The sequence below is a fragment of the Hibiscus syriacus genome, unplaced genomic scaffold (genome assembly GCF_006381635.1).
Source record: "Hibiscus syriacus cultivar Baekdansim isolate YM2019G1 unplaced genomic scaffold, ASM638163v2 tig00112411_pilon, whole genome shotgun sequence".
In the NCBI taxonomy this organism is placed as follows: domain Eukaryota; kingdom Viridiplantae; phylum Streptophyta; class Magnoliopsida; order Malvales; family Malvaceae; genus Hibiscus; species Hibiscus syriacus.
This window is the reverse complement of record NW_024063326.1, coordinates 186,003-203,226: the sequence shown is the minus strand read 5'-3', so window position 1 is coordinate 203,226 and position 17,224 is coordinate 186,003. Positions and strand designations below refer to the sequence as shown.

General features: G+C 35.6%; 2 pseudogenes; one reads left to right on the top strand and one right to left on the bottom strand.

Annotated features, from left to right (window-relative positions):
* Positions 1–3,481: 3,481 nt before the first annotated feature.
* On the bottom strand, positions 3,482–6,622 carry LOC120179359 (annotated as a pseudogene).
* A 1,241-nt stretch (positions 6,623–7,863) lies between these two features.
* LOC120179358 lies at positions 7,864–13,206 on the top strand (annotated as a pseudogene).
* Positions 13,207–17,224: the final 4,018 nt, after the last annotated feature.

Here is a 17,224-nt window from a genome sequence, read left to right as displayed (position 1 = left end):
CAACTTGCTTAATACATTCGGGTTCATCAAAATAGAACCAAATTGGATTGGTGTTCGATAAAGCCCAATGCGCAAGGGTGTGAGCAACACGATTAGCTTCCCTACTAACATAATGAACTTTAAAAGTAGGAGCCCTCGACAATAAAAGCCTAGCTTCATTGAGCAGCAATCCAATCGTTGAAAAGTCCTGAATCTTCCCTGTTCTCTTGTTGGCCAATCTATTGACAATCGAAATAGCATCACCTTCAATAATAACTCTATTCCACCCATTCTCAATCGCCAACTTAATACCCTCAGTAAAGGCAGCAACTTCAGCAGACTCAGCCGAACTCGGAGGATTAATCATCTTTGCAAGACCCGCAATCACCATTCCCTGAGAATCCCTGGCCACAACCCCAATAGACGCCTTTCTATTCTCCTTGCAAAAAGCCCCATCAACATTAACTTTAATTTCCTCCTGCCCCGGCTTAATCCATCTCCTAAAACGGCTAAAACGAACCTCATCCCTATCAATGACATCCACCTTCTTTACTTTACGAAACTCCTCAACCAAATTCGAAGAACAAACAACAACATTCCAATCAGATTGCAATTCCCCATTATGAACCAAATCATTTCTTCGATTCCAAATATTCCAAAGTAAAGTAAGAAAAAGATCAAACCCTTCATTAACCAATTTGGAATGAGCAAAGGTCAGCCAGGAGAGAGGAGAGGAACCGATCCATTCAACAATCCCCTGAGAAAGTCCCGAAATCTCCAGGACCGACCTAACTTTGGGACAATCTTTAATGGCATGCAAAACAGTTTCCAGCTCTAAGAGACACAACGGACAGACCCCATTACCAATACTCGCTTGAACCAATTTAGCTCCCACAGGGATGGCATCATGGCAAATACGCCATCCAAAGATTCTGATTTTTGGAAGGACCCGAGCTCTTGCAATTCTGTTCCAAATGCCGTCCACCACCAAGGTCGGGCTAGAACGAATCATCAACCAATTGTAACCCGATTTAGCAGAATAGAAACCAGAACCATGATGTTTCCACAGTAACCGATCCTCTCTAACAGGAGCAATTAGCGTCTTTAGCACTTTATCTGCATCCGCCGTTCGAAGCACTCCAACAACCTTATCCTCATCCCACCTAGCACACCCGGGAACCATGAACTCCGCAACCCGAACCGGACTCGCAGCATTATCCACATATCTTTCTCCCCATTCAATAGCGCAATCATCACCCCAGTTTTCTTCAAACATCCTGATTCCACTATCAATACCCACTCTCCAAAAAAACCCATCCTTAAGATCCTCTTTAGCCTTCATGAGACTAGCCCAAGCATATGAAAAATTAGACCCCAGCCTTGCCTCAAAAAATGAGGTATTAGGGAAGTATTTAGCTTTAATCACCTTAAAAGCCAACGAATTCTCATCATGAATAAATCTCCAAATCTGGTTCCCTAATAACGCCACATTAAACATATGAAGATCCCTAAACCCCATCCCTCCAAATTTTTTGGCCTTGCAAATTCTATCCCAAGTCACCATAGCCCATCCTCTAGTATTCTGTTTACCCGACCACCAAAAGGATCTAGCTTGTGATTTGATGTCCTCCAGAACCCCATCCGGAATCAAGTAGCAAGACATAGCATACGCCGGAAGAGCCTGCACCACCGACTTAATAAAGACCTCCCGCCCTCCAAAAGACAGCAATCTCTTCGTCCATCCCTGGATTCTTTTTTCCGTTCTATCTTTAATAAAATTAAACGCTGCCCTTTTACCTTTCCCCACAACCAACGGGAGACCAAGATAACATCCCGGCTCCGATGCTTCAACAACACCAAGCTCTCTCAGAAAGGATCCCCTATCCACAGACGGGATGTTAATGAAAATTTGTTTTATATATTTAATATTAATGAAAATATTAGTAACTATTAAAATATATTTAATAATACTTTTAATAAATGTTTTTAAAATTATTATAACATATATTCAATTATATTTTTATTCTCGTCTTATATAATAAATTTTTCAATAAAATGAAATATTGTTAATTTCATAAAAAATAATATTATTATTTACTTAAAGTATATTTATTAATAATTTTTAAAAATATTAGTAACTACTTGTGGTTTTTGCCATACGCATGTATTTCTCACGTAGATATTCTCTACCATCTGGTAATGTTGTTGACATTCATTGGCTTCTTAGAATAGTATTTTTCGTGGAAGAGACGGCTAAGTGCATACCATTGTCGTCCATTTGTAGCGAAATCTTCATGATTGCGAAGATTAACCGACAATCAATCTTTCTAACACAAAACATCCTATTTATTCTGTTTAACCATGCTCGCCCGATCTCATCTAGCCGATCTGAATTTCAGGACGTGTAATATGTTTCTTCACTATTGTTACATCCGTTATATGATCCGTCGACGAGTCCTTTCAAAAGTCGTTGAGATTCTTCATTCAACACCAATCATACAGACTTTAATGTGTTTTGGAACCTTCATGCATCAAATGGTTTTTCAACGTCTATCTTTCTGGTTATTTTCTTATATATCTGATAATTTAAAGATAGATTTTACAAAGAAAGCTCTCGTGTTTTTTTTTTATCTCCAACCCGGAATATCCCATTAACCAAGACGATCGATCATAGTAGCTACAGGCGTCGGTTGAGGCTTGACACTAGAGGTCCCTCATCTGCAAGCCGTTGGTCGTATCAAACTCAGCCCTTCAATATTTTAATAAATAGGATGTCACTTTTCAAATTTCAATTAAATATGCTAGTGATAAAAATGTGTACAATATATTTTAAAATTTATGAATAAAATAGTTCTTACATATTTTTAAGATTAAAGTAATTGTATTCAAAATTCAAAATATTAACTAAAAATACTGTAATATTTTTTTGAGGTACAGTGAGTAAAATACCGTAGTTCACTCTAAATTAAAACTTGCGACTGCGAGAGTATTTTATATTTGGATATTTTATAGCTTAAATGGATGGCAACGATAGCGTATAAATATTGTGGATATTTAACTTTTCCCTTTTTTAATTCATATATTTGTAGAAAATAGTATTTAATTTCGAATATTTATTATTTTGTAATATATTTGAAGTATATGTAATATTAATTGTTGAATATTATTATACGGATTTATATATCTTAATCAATTATTTAGTTTATATTTTAATTTTCTTATATTAATGGTTTTAGAATTAAGAACAATATGGCAACTTTATATATTTTATTTAATTCATTAAAACAAAATACTTAATAATTAGAAACATAATATAGATGATTTTATTATTGAGGATGCGATTCTACGTGATTTAGTACACTTGTTTTAAAATTTAAATCTCATTAACTTTTTTCATTTGCAATTGAATCTAATTATAAAAAAACTTAATTAATCTTTTCTTAAATACTGCAATATAAGGTTATTGAGAGCACTAACATTGGCTGATCCTAGCTCAAGAAAATGAAAAAAAAAACTCAAGCTTTTCCATTCAAGCCCTCTCGCTATACACTGCCTAGCCTTTTATTTACCACAAATAACTGGACAGCCAAAATCTTGGGTGTATTAGGAGGACATGCACCGGTCATGTCACCGAATTCTGCCGCCTCCACCGGATTTGCATGTGGTTTCCCCATGCAGAGCTTCTCAACGACTTGCTTGGTTGCTGGAGCGGTGCAGTTTCCTTGAACGAAGGCTGCACAACTTCCGAAAGGGTCGCCGAAGCTGGCAAACTCAACTCTCGAGATCACCTTCTGGTCCAGACATTTCAGCTCAGCCTTGGGTTTCAAGTCGTTCACCAGGTCGGATGACGCCGCCTTTGTTCTCGAACAACCTCGGTGATGGCGGATGGAGTTCGGACACGACACTGCAGGTTAAGTCCCTGTTAGCTGATATGTAGACCTCTTTAGGGCTACCTTGTTCTTCCTCGAAGATGACAATCAGGTTGTCCTTTGGCTTCATGAATGATCGTGGGATATGGTACTGAGATTATAACAATCTTAGTGTCTTTACCGATTCGTATACAGTTAAGATTTAGAGTTTAGGGTTTAGGTACTCGGATTGAGTCGGCTGTTTTAGAGGAGAGAGATAAGACATCCAATATCTGCCAATGTTGTTGCCATTGATCCACACAAAACCTTTCCCCATACCATTCATCGTAATGGCAACCGGATTGTTTCCTTCTGGTGCATCAAAATGTCCCTTGTACCATGTAATGGCTCCTCCTTGGTCAGGCTTGGTCCACGTAACAGTCTTGGAGCCTTCTTCTGTATATATTTTCTTTCTTTTCTCCGCTAACTCCAACCTGATGGCTCCAACCATTTTCGGTTAAGTCGAGTGTACCAGTGTTGAGACCGAGGATGGTGACCGAACGTGGACGGAGTATCTACGTTCCATGTAGGCTCCGCTATCGGAAGTCCCCTACGAACTCAAGAGCGCGACATGGTTTGTCCCTTCCTTGAAAGGTGCAGGTTTCTGGAAAACAAAATTCTTCTCCACTTTGCTTCCGTGGTCAGTGCCAATGTATTCACCATTGACAAAGGCATGGACTCCATGGCCCTCGCTTGCAACTCGTAAAGTCGGGAGAACTTGTTTTCTTCAACGGCAAGTCACTTCCCTCCAGGCCGCGTTTAGTTATGAACCATACGTAATCGGTTGTCTTTGCTCAATATCCAATGCTCCATTGGCCCCGGGGATTGCATTGCAGTTTCAGTTGGAGGGACTTCCCTGTACATCTCCCAGTTAAAGTTCTTGTTAGCAATTTCCGATATCACGAAATTTCTCGTGTTATGCTGAGCTGTGATCTGTGTTAAGAAAGAAAGATAAGTTACTTACAGTGCAAGTAAATAAAAATGTTTGGAACTTGAAGAAGAATTGAGTGTACCTGGTTAGTGTTGAACACCACGGTCCTGCAATCGGGAGGATACTAATGGAACGAGGTGGCAACCGATATTGCTGGCCCTTGAAATTCATTGTTTGTGTCTGCTGAGTGTTGTTGTTAGCCAAGAAAGCTGCACACGCTTGAGCTCCAGGTTGTTGCCACACTATAGCCTGCATTTGACATTACACCGGTATCGATTTCCCTGACTGAAAATCAATACGATTAATCTACATGAATGTATGCTTACCTCTAGATGTGCACTCAACTTTTCAACAGTAGGAACCCCCCAAAGCAGAGCCCTCTTGCATAAATTCAAGGCCTTGTGAACATCCTTGAGATGACCCCACTTTGGTTCCCTCAAAAGACTACAGTAAGAACATGTAAGACTTAGCTGCAAAGATGACTTCAATACATAGATCATCGGATCTTAATCCTACCATATCATCAAGAGGGGCTTCGTCATAGTAACGAGTCGATGTAAACGAAGAGCTCGTTCTGCCGAAGTTTGTGCCACCATAGTACATATAGTTAACCATGCTTCCATTTTTTAGAGAAGAAGCGAGCAACCGAGTATGCCAAATCTTCAGCTGATCTTTGGGATGGTGGATCCCCGAATACTCTGAACCTGAATCAAGAGATAGACACATCATTAGCCAATATAAACCAACATATTCGTATAAATACTACTCACTGTGCAGTCCAGTTCTCGGTCCACAATGCGGGCTTGTTCGGATTTTCGGACCAGGGAAAGTATCTCCACAGTGTCTTCCATTGCATGTATTGATCTGAAGAACCAAGTATGCATATTACTACTTTTTTTTTCTCCATTTTGTTTTTATCAATTATACATATATAACTTACAATGGGATCTGGGGCATCCATCTGCTTGCACATGATCCATGGGACGTCGACATCTAAGCCGAGCGCCAATTTCGCAGCCCACTTAATGTAGCTTTCGCCTTTTTCTCTATATGCTAGCTGAATAGTGTTGTATTCGTTCTCGATCTGTGCTAAGACAATAGGCCCTCCTTGTGGAGCAAAACTTCTCCTCCCTCATCTTCTTGACAATCAGGGTGATGAACTTTTGCATGTGTTCCTGCACAAGTTCGAATTATTGTCATATACGAAATCTTGTAATCTTATCATATACACTTGGAAAAGGATCATTACCTTGTACGGTTCATTGTCGGATCGGAATATAATTCGGGACCTCTCTTAGCCAATATGGTAATCCTCTAGTTTGAGAAAAGAAGATTCATTTCAATAACATTGAAAAAGAATTTGAGAAAGATTAAAAACTTTGAATCATCATTACCCGTTGTTCCATTCAGCCTGGACAAAGGGTCCCAACCTAAGGACTGCATACTATTATTCTGATGAATCAGCTTGATGAACTTCACCAAGTCATATTGTCCCTCAAAGTTGAACTGACCCTGAACCGGTTCGTCCGTTCCAGAATACATATGTCTCGATCGTGTTGATGCCTCCATGCTTAGCCTTCTGAATCAGGTCCGGCCACATATCGGGGGTGCTTCGGGGTAATGAATAGCTCCCGAAAACAGAAGCACTCTTTTACCATTGACGATCACGGACCTTGCGTCATACGTCACCGGACTTCTGCCTTGTTTTCCTCTTCTTCCTCTGCCTCGGTACTTCCGGCATCTGCGGCGCAATAAGCGACCAGCAGTGTCGACAGAAAGAACGTCGACAGTATATGGCGGGCTTCACCATTGTAGTTATTAGGAGCCTCTTTGGCATGAAAGAGGAGCACATCTAACAACGAACATAATGTCAGTCTTTATATTGAGTTTTTACCCTTTGAACACTACTGGTTTGCGACTTTTTCTCGAGAAAAAAACTGCTATTTTTTTTGGAATTTTGGCAGAGTCGATGAATTCAATACACTTTGCTTTTCTATTATATCAATCATCCAATTAAATTATCTATACATATTGATTTTTATGCCTTTTGTCCCAGAATCCATTCTAATATTTCCTAAACCCAAAATATAATGTCAATTATTTGTAGAATCATAAACCCCGTTGACTACATCTTATTGGTTCATTACTTGTAGAATCATAAACCCTAAACCAAAAATGAAAGGAAAATTTGTTTCCTTTCTTTAAAACCTAATTAGATTAAACAAAGAGATTTAGATATCAAATTATCTGTGAATTAAATTTAAATGGGAGAAGTTCAAGTATTAAAATATAGAGTAAACTATGTATTTAGTCACTCATTTATTTTTGTGTTATGTTTTACTCATTCAATTATTTTTTTTCAATATTATATAATTCGTCTTTGTTATATTTTAGTCACCCGTACATTAAAAAATAAATAGAATTGCTGACATGATATTTTTTTTTTTACTTTTTCAACGATATTGTGACATTAACTTAAGGTGAATGTCAGCGTCATTGTTAATTTTTTTAATATCAAATAACTAAAATAAAAATTTATGTATGATTTAAAAAATAATAAAAATTATGTGCTAAAAGAGAATAGTGGATGAATTTTGGATTGGGCTAGTTAGAAGTTCGGCGGAGCCGCGAACTTGTTTTGTTCCCTCCAAAACATCTTTTAGTCTCCCCCACTTTACGTATGAAAACCCTCCTTTTCTCATTTAATCTGATAACAGAGAGCTTCAACGTTGTTTTTTGTAGTCTAAATCCATTTTACTTTTACAACACTACCAATGACAAGCCATGAAGACGATCGATCTCCTTCTCTCCCTCCAAGAAAGGGTTTTGAAACGCCTCCTTCTTCCCCTTCAAATCTCATTCTCATTTCCAGGTGAGCATTTTCCCATATCTTCTCTAATGGTTTCTTTGGCTTTTTCCGGGTTCGCTCATTGAAAAGCCTTCTGGGTATCTTTTTATTTGGGCTTCTCCCTCTCTGCGTATGCATTTTGTTTGCTGTTTTACATATGGGTTTTGGTTATTTTTTGTTTTGATTCGAATCTGATAATGGGTATCCCTCGGTTTATTCTCACAAGGTTGTTTGGGCTAAATTTATAGGGTACTTATCAGATGATGGATCGCCAAGGCAGAGAGGGAAATCAGACTTGTCTGTTTTTAAGAATTTTGTCGAGTATTGCCTTGATTATGAGCCCAAACCAGTTGGTAGACATGCCAAGTCGAAGCCACAGTGTTCACATGATATTCGAGAAGTTTTCAGGTTTGCTTATAAGGTAAAGCCAAGTTCCAACTGGCATAGATTCGGGTGACTATTCCGATTATGGGAGGAAAATCATGAGCTAAGTGCCAGATAGAAAAGCCCTGACTGTTATCTTTTCTTCTGTTTATTAGGAAGCAATTGTCAGTCTTGTGGAGCTTAGTGAGCGTTTGTCTGATATTCGTTTCGTTCGACTATCTACTATAAAGTATGTAATTTACTTTTTCTTGTAAATTGCTTTTATTACTTGCAAAGGCCTGAATGAAAACATAGCTATACATAAACTTCATGAGGTAGATTACTTGAAAGACACTCTTTATGTTTCTATTTTCTTGTTTGGTGATGCTTATGAGCGGAATTGTAAAGAGCAGGTTGGAACAGTTTTTGCATTGTTCAGTTTCAGTGTTCGCAAAGACCCCAAGGTATCAACTTTTCATGTTTGATGGCTTATGTTGGGTACTCTTCGTGAAGAAAGTATTACCTTCCGTATCATTTTGTAGGGATTGGGATTTTCCTTGAATGCTACTGCATCCAATCAAATGCTAAAGATTGGTACTTCAATGACTATGGAGTTTGCAAGGGAAAAAGAAAGGATGGAATGGCTTGCACATTCATCGTAAACAAGTATGCTACATTATTCCTTGAGACTAGGGGTGTAAACTAGACGAGTCGAGCTCGAGTATTGCTGAGCTCAACTTGACTCGAAAACTCGCGAGCTTAAAATTTTAAGCTTAACTAGTGCTGTAAATGAGACGAGACAGATCGCGAGCTACTGAGATCGACTCGATCAAGGCGCCGTCGAAAACGATACTCGAAAAACTCGTGAGCAGCTCGAAAAAATGTTATATTATAATTTTAGATTTTTAAAATTATTATTAAAAATACACTATTTATATTATAAAATTTTAAAAAATATTAAAAATTCTATAATATAACTACCCTCAAATTTTAATTAATGTCATTGTAATGAACCCTAAAACCCTAAATTATAAATCCTAAACCCTAAACTATATTTACCTCATAAATCGATATCAAGTTGATTAATAATATCTTTACAATAAACCTTAAACCTTAAACCTAAATCCAATTATGTGATAGGGGTTAAGTTATGTACATGAAGGTAACATACAAATTATGCAAAATGATGTTATGTGACTCCTAAATAATCAATTGCATACTTATATATAAACATATCAACATGCAAATAAATATACAACTAATTAAAGAAAACAATCCTAAACAGTGACTAAATTAAGATAAATCTAAATGTGAGGACTAATTTAAGCTAAATATATTAACTTTAGAATGATAATTAAATTCACGTAATGTAAAATTAAACTTACAAATTGAAATTAAACCAATGACTTAAATACAAAATGCGCATAAACTATAGGGTTTTATATGTAATTGATCCTATTCGGTTTAAGCTAAAATAATATGGAAAATAACATAAATGACACCTGATCATTTAAAACAAATAAGAAAATTTAAATAAATATGATTGAAATACAAAAATTAAAATATAACATACCAAACTATAAATTTATTAAACATGCAATATATATTAAACTAATGACTAAATTTAAATAAGCTTAAAATTCAACATACAAATAAAGAATTAAATTATGGATTTACAAAAGGGTGCTCAAGTTTAGGGACTATAACTTAATTTACCAAAAAATAATATGAAACCTAAATTTAACTAAATTTCCTGAGATACGGTAATTGCTGGAAAGCTGATGCCAAACTCATCATTGCCTTGGAAAGCTGATGCCAAACTCATAGTATGGACTCTCACCAGCTTTTCAGATACGGTGTGGCCGGCGGTGGCCTATCGTACTCAACCTCTTATTCAACTTTTCCTTCAATACCTAACAGGCAAGCTCTACGTTTGCAACCACAGAACACTGCTAGATCCACTTTAGTGTTCCTACAACAACTATAATGTCTGTGAAACCCTACAGTGAGTAAATTTTACTTGGACTCATGGTATTAGCTGAAAGAGCTGCAAAGATTACAATAAACCATGGAACACAATGCCACAACCACAAATCAGACCAAAACTAAAGGAAAATGCCATGTTCATTGCAAAACACAAAGGATTAGTAGTAATTGTTGTGGTTTGAAGTAGCAGGTGAAAATTCAAGAATAAACGGAGAAAGAAGATGGTGAAAAGGAAGAGCATTACCATAATCAAAGCGAGATCAAATCATACAATTGAAGAAAGATCCTCATAAACTTCATTTTTTTCTTGACAAATCACTCTCAAACTAACATAATCATTTTTCTTCTTTGAATCCTTAAGAAGAGCCTGAAACTCTGGGGGAAGTAACCGGGAAGAGTGGCAAGAGCTGAGGCTCGGGGTCTCTAGGAGTTGACTTGGGCGATGGATGCAAGTAAAAGCCTTTCTCAGCTATTGCTTTGTCTTCGTCAGATGAATTCCCTAAAGAAGGCGAAGACTTGTTGTAAGGGTCCTCATTTAATGGTGTAACAGAGCTAAGAGCTAGCTTTGGGAAGTCAAGCAAGCTCGGAGACAAGATCTCGGCGAATAATAAGCACCGCCGCCGCCATTGTTTGCAACACTGAAGGCAGGAAAGTGTTGACATCATGAGGTTGTTCTTCTGGTTACTGTTCCTCCTCTCTTAAAGCTTGAAATTTTGTTTTTTGGGTGAGTTTTTTTTCATGGGAGGTATGGGAAAAGACTATCTTGATGGTGGTATCCCTTGATCTTGATGATGATGTTGATGTTCCTGTGTTGGAGGCTTCGATGAAGCTTGTTTAGCAGTCTCTCCGATGAACCAGTGAGCATTTGGACAACCTGTTTGAAAGTAGTCGTGTCAGCTTGCACAAAGGTTGTTGGGTAAGGGTTTGCCTCAGATCTGGAGATGGGGATCGGAGTTGAAGGTGGGGTGTGAATTTGGACAATCCCATTGCTGTTGCTGTTTGAAAGTAGTTCATATCCCACATCGGTGGTTCTTGGAGGAATAAGGGGGTAAAAAGGGTGTATAAAGGGGGGGTTTCAACAAATGAAAATTAACTCGTCGAGTTTGAATCGAGTTCAAAATCGAGTTTCAATTTCAAGCTCTAATTGAACTTTTGAAATTTTTTTAGTTCGAGTCTTTCCAAGTTTGAGTCGAGTTTTAATAATAATTTCGAGTTTGAACTGAGCTTTATAAATTTTAGCTCACGAGTTTTCGAGTTTACGTTTAAAGTTTCGTCGAGCTCACCAATACTTGAGCTCGACTCGGTTCGTTTACTCCCCTAAGCTCGACTCGAACTCGAAATCTTGAATTGTAATTTGTGAGCAGCTTGAAAAGACTGGAATGAAAAAAAATCTTAAATTTAATTAGATTGAAGCTTCAAACTCGAACCTGAATCTTAATACATAAATATTAATATTATTAATAATTTATTTTTTAAAAAATAAAATGTTAATATATTATATTTCGAGCTGCTCACGAATTTTTGAGTCGAGTATCAAGCAGCTCGTTAAGAATTCGAGCTTGAGTTGAGTTTATTTGATCCGAGTATTTATCGAGCTTTGATCGAGTCGATCTCGAGTAACTACCGATCTGTCTCGTCTCATTTACAACCCTACTTGAGACTTTTGATATATTGACCGTCTTTTCTCAATGGATCTCATATACTTACCTGGTTAGAAATGGGACCGGGAGAACCATCTTTTCGTACTATAAATGGTATACGTAATTGAATGATGGTGATGTAAGAGCAACTAGCTTCTCATAAAGATGATAGTAGGCTTTCTGAATGAATGATTGTGGTCTCTCTCTCCACTTATGCTTGCGATATTAAGTTTTACCTTGTTTGGAGTTTTGTTTGTACTGCATGGTAATGTGCTGAATGTTTGCAGTGTGGATTGATGAATTATTAAAGCAAGAAGAAAACAACTTTTGAGAATCTTTGATACAAAATTAGATGCGACATCATGAAGTTTCATTCTTATGTTCGTTCATCCAATGCAATTTGGCATCTTATGTTTATCATGAGGCCTGTTAAACAACTTTCTAACCATTTGCATATGAGGCACCATGCTATCCAGTCTTCTTTGTATGTTTTGTCTATGTAGTGTATCTCTTTCTAAATCTACTTTTAATGTGTTATGTTTTTCAGACTTCAGGGTGCTTACTGCCAATATCACAAATCGGTAGGCACGACATTGCTTTTATCTTTGTCTCGTTTTACCAACCACACTGGAGTAGGATGTAATTCATCCCTAGATAACTCTTTTCTGTTATGTAATGTAGAAATCAGAAGAATATTCTACTAAGCTAACTGAGTTAATGGGAGGGTAGTAATGTTACTGAGTAATGTTATGTTTTTTCAGACTTCAGGGTGCTTACTGCCAATATCACAATCGGTAGGCACGACATGCTTTTATCTTTGTCTCGTTTACCAACCACACTGGAGTAGGATGTAATCATCCCTAGATAACTCTTTTCTGTTGTAATGTAGAAGCATCAGAAGAATATTCTACTAAGCTAACTGAGTTAATGGGAGGGTAGGTAATCAATGATCCTTTTTGTTTTGTGTCCTTCTGTTGTCAAATTAAATGGTTCAACCGATTACTTTTCTAATTTTCATGAGTGACATATATTCCTCTTGCAGAACTTGAGAACAGCATTTAGAAATCCTCCTAGATCAGAAGGGATATACATGGTTGATCCTCTATCTGACAGAACAGACTTGAAAAAACCCTCTAAGCCGGTTAAACTACTGTCTGTGGAAGCACTCAAACCGGCACTAAGGTGCGCAACTGATAGCATCAAATTATCTCTTCTGCAACTAGAAACCCATTTAGAGATATAGCAAGAAGAGAATCAACTGATCAATTTGAAATGTACTTGAATGAGCAGCAATGGAGATAAAGTGACAACAAATAGACACTCCCAAGGCATAAGATTTCTTAATGCAGTTACAGGTTTTGATTTATAAACCATCTGCTCAAGCCACTTGCATATCTATGCAATCCCGTCATTGATAATTATGTTGTAAATGCAGGGGAAATGGGTTCCAATTACCAAATGGAGCATCTAAAATGGCGGGCTCAGAGAAGAGGTAATCATAAAACTTTTGTCATTGTCGGTGATTCGTAACTTTTGTCCTTTTCTTTTAATTTAAAGATCCATTAATCACTCCTCAGGAAAGCATCTACCATAAAACAAGACACATCTCTTCAAAGAAACAAACATCAGGATTCAAAAGAAGGAAAGTAGAGCAGGAGCAAACTCTGGAATTCAGTCGGACTCAGCGATGTGAAACCGATTAACCTATATATTGATTTAAGTACTCCATAACTCCATAGTAGGTTGCATAGTTGACTATGCAGGCTAATTCCTGTTTTGAGTTCCAACAACTGTTTTAACTTGTGATATTTTGGGCTGAAACTATGTAGGCGTAAGTTGGATACATATAAGTCATATTCATTTCCTTGAACAAATTATTATGTGATCCCAAATCCAGGTACATGGTAAACTAAGCACAAACTTCAGGGTAATTAAAGGGGGAAAAGGACATCATAATGGGGTATTGTGGGGAAAAAATGATTGACCAACCAACCTAAGAACGATGATTATGTGTAAGGAATTGATTGGATTTGCAGGGCTAATTGGGAGGAAACAAAGTAGGGGGCACGGCTCTCTGGAGTGCCAGATACAATGATGTTGAATTGAATAGGATTTAATAGGATACAATAGGGAGAAAAATAGTAGGAGGCATTGGTTATCCATGCACATGGTTGGTGGTGAATGGCCCATGTGCTTTGAGAATTTTAACGCTTCTCTCTCTATATATTAATTATATGTTAGTTGGCCTAATTCTATACTTAAATGATTTGGAATCATTTAAAAAAAACACAATTACAGTTTGTCCACTAAGTATCCCTGCTACAACTCCCTTGATTTAAACATTCTATAAATATTTTTTGGGGTTGACTTCATATTTGGTCACCTATCTATTATTTTTTGTTTTAATCACCTAACTATTGTTTTTTTTAAAATCATATTTAATGTTATCTTATGTTTTTATTTGGTCACGATAATGGTGATATTAACATGACATCATAAGTTAATGTCTTGTCGGCATTGAAAAAATGTTATGTTAGTATTATTGTTTTTTAACGAGTGATCAAATATACATAAAATAGAATGCTTGGTGATGAATTTTACCTACTTCTTAGCTGTGCTGCTGTGCATTTAGACAACAAGAAGAATAACTAATTGACCTATGGAGGGGAGGGCCCGATGGTGTTTGGTAAGCATTTATGCTGAGGTGTGTTTGCTTTGATTTTGGATTTTATATCCAATTTTCATTTCTTTTTCTATCATTAATTGCACTATACATCCATTAGTCCTTACATCTAATTTGTTGATAAGTGCATTAGTATAACATGTTTCGAATTTGATCCGTGTGTTTTAAATACGTTTATGTTAATCCGAACTAAAATATTTAAAGCATACAGGACAATTTAGGATTAACTATTAAATCGTATTGTTAGTTTATAATTCGAGGCATTTAGTGCCATTGACCCTTATAATCAGGGATAGTCATGGGTCGGATAGAGTCGAGTTTTTGGTCCAATTGAATTTGATTTGAAATTTAAGTCCTCCATTTGCACTCGACTTGACCTGAGCTTAAGAGAACACCACCCGACTTGAAACTGGGACTCGACCATATCCAACCAAATCCAAATATATATCATTTTTATTAGTTAAAATGAAAACTTAATTAAAACAAAATTATATATAGAGGTATTTATTGTAATTATGTCTAAACATATCAGAGATAATTATATTATGTCATACTAACTCAAATTTTTTCATCTTGTATTTGAACTAGATCCAACTTCATCATTTTAAAAAATCTAACCCGGCTCAAACCTAGATTTTCAACAAAAAAAATTAACTCGTCAAGTTGGATTGAGTCTAAATTCAGTGGGTTCAAGTCAAATACTCATCACTACTTATAACTAAGTTTTTGAACGTGAGGAAACAAATTTAAAGTATTGGGGTCCTATCGTGGCCCTTGAAGCAACTAACAAGCGTGCCACCTTCTTAAACCATTGGCCAAAAACACTGAATAATAACAATAATGAACGATGATGATGATGCAGCCATAATTTTGTTGAGATGTCGTAGTTGATGCTTCAATGTTGTAGTTGATTAGGTGCCCCTTTTAACCAACTTAACAACCACCATTAACGAATCAACCTTACTTGGGGTTCTCCATTAGATTGCGATGGCTATTGCGTCATGAGCAATCGAAGAAACATAATCTTTTGCCTGCAACAAAGACAGTCGCATCACATTTCTTTCGTTTTGATCAAAATTTGGGATTACCCCATTTTTGGGTGAATCGCAATTGTTTTTTTCTTGAAGCCCAAGATTCCCTCTTTTAATCTCTAACTCCCGAGGTTTTTGATTCCCTTTTTGAGCTTTGCTTCGTGAACAAGTGAAGCTGTCGCCCACCTGTTTGTGATTTGGCCTGTGAGAGTGAAAGTCCAAAGTTACTTTGAAGAAAACAATTTACACAACTTGCTGATGGCACAAGCAATAGAGTTTGTATTTGACCGACTCATGTTAAAATATCAAGGGGTTAAATTATTGTTTTTATGCTGTTATTATGCTCAGATTTGAGATTTGAACCCTATGCATTGATTTCACATATTTTAATCACCTACTATTATCATTTCATTAGTTACTCCAAATAGTCGATACCATTAAAAATTCTAATTAAAACGTTGATGTATAATTTCTTAAAAAAACACCATTCCAACGCAATAAAATTCATGTTAGTCAAAGAATCCATCGAGCGGATTTGTGGTAAAAAGAAATGTTTCCTTTATAGATATAGTTCGACAAGTTACTTCGATAAGATTTACGTGCGTTATAATAAGCTAAAAAATTGAACATATAATATCTTATAATCACTCTAAATTATTAAAAAAATCATGTTAGTTAGGGGTGAAATCAATTCGATTTTGTTGGATTTTTTTTTTTTTTGAATTAGTCATTTTATTCCTATCGACTTAGTTCGATTTTTTTTAACAAAATATTTTTTATGATTTTTTCATTAGTTGTAAAGTTTCAATGTATATTTTCACAAATATTTGTAAAAACTAATTTTCAAGTAAGTAAAAATAATTAACAGTGCTATATAATATTTTAAATTTATTTTCGCTATTCGGGATATAAAATAATTATTTTAAATCTAAGAACCATTAATCATTCAAATATTAGATAGAGTTTAATTTTATGCTTATATAATATTTTTTACTCACCTCTAATATTAGCATTATAATTATCTTTCTAAAAACAACATGCTAAGTTGAGAGAATTTTTTTTTCATTTTAATCAACAACATTTAACCTATATAATTATTTGATTAATTAATAATTTTCTAAAAAAGTTGAATTATACAATATTAAAATGTAAGATTAAATTCCAATTTCAAGTATAGTAGAGAAATCAGAATCACAATTTAACCAAGTAGCAAGAAAAAATATGTATACACAAACTTTTCATTCTTTAATTAACTTTTTTTTTACAAATTGAGATTAAATAATATTATAGTATATGCTTAAACACAAATTAATCAATTATCTCAACCCATGCCACCGTTCCATGTTCTCCAACATAATATTGATTTAGAAAATATATAGAGTAGTTAATTCTTTAATTATTTTTTGTCAAATTGAGAGTAAATTATGTTATAGTATATGCTTAAACACACATTAATTAATTCATGTCACGGCTCCATGTTCTCCAAACATTATATCGATGTGGAAAATATTTAATATATTAATTCACACCTCATTTGTTTGTGACTTTATTTCAAATAAAAATAAAAATACGATATAATTTAATTGATTGTATTTTTCTGGGGATGAAATGTAAAGGAGTGGGCGGAGGATCTGGTATATAAATAACAATAATTTATTCAAGCATTAATTTAAAATACATGGTTTTCGTTTGACTTTTGTGAAAAAGAAAGGCAAATAATCATTAAATCTTCCAATCTAATCCACCTCTATGGATTTATTATTATTACCATTAAATTATAAAATTAATTAAAAGTTGGGAATAATAATAATAATTCAGAATAAAACAAATGAGCTCTACGGTTCACATGTTAGGC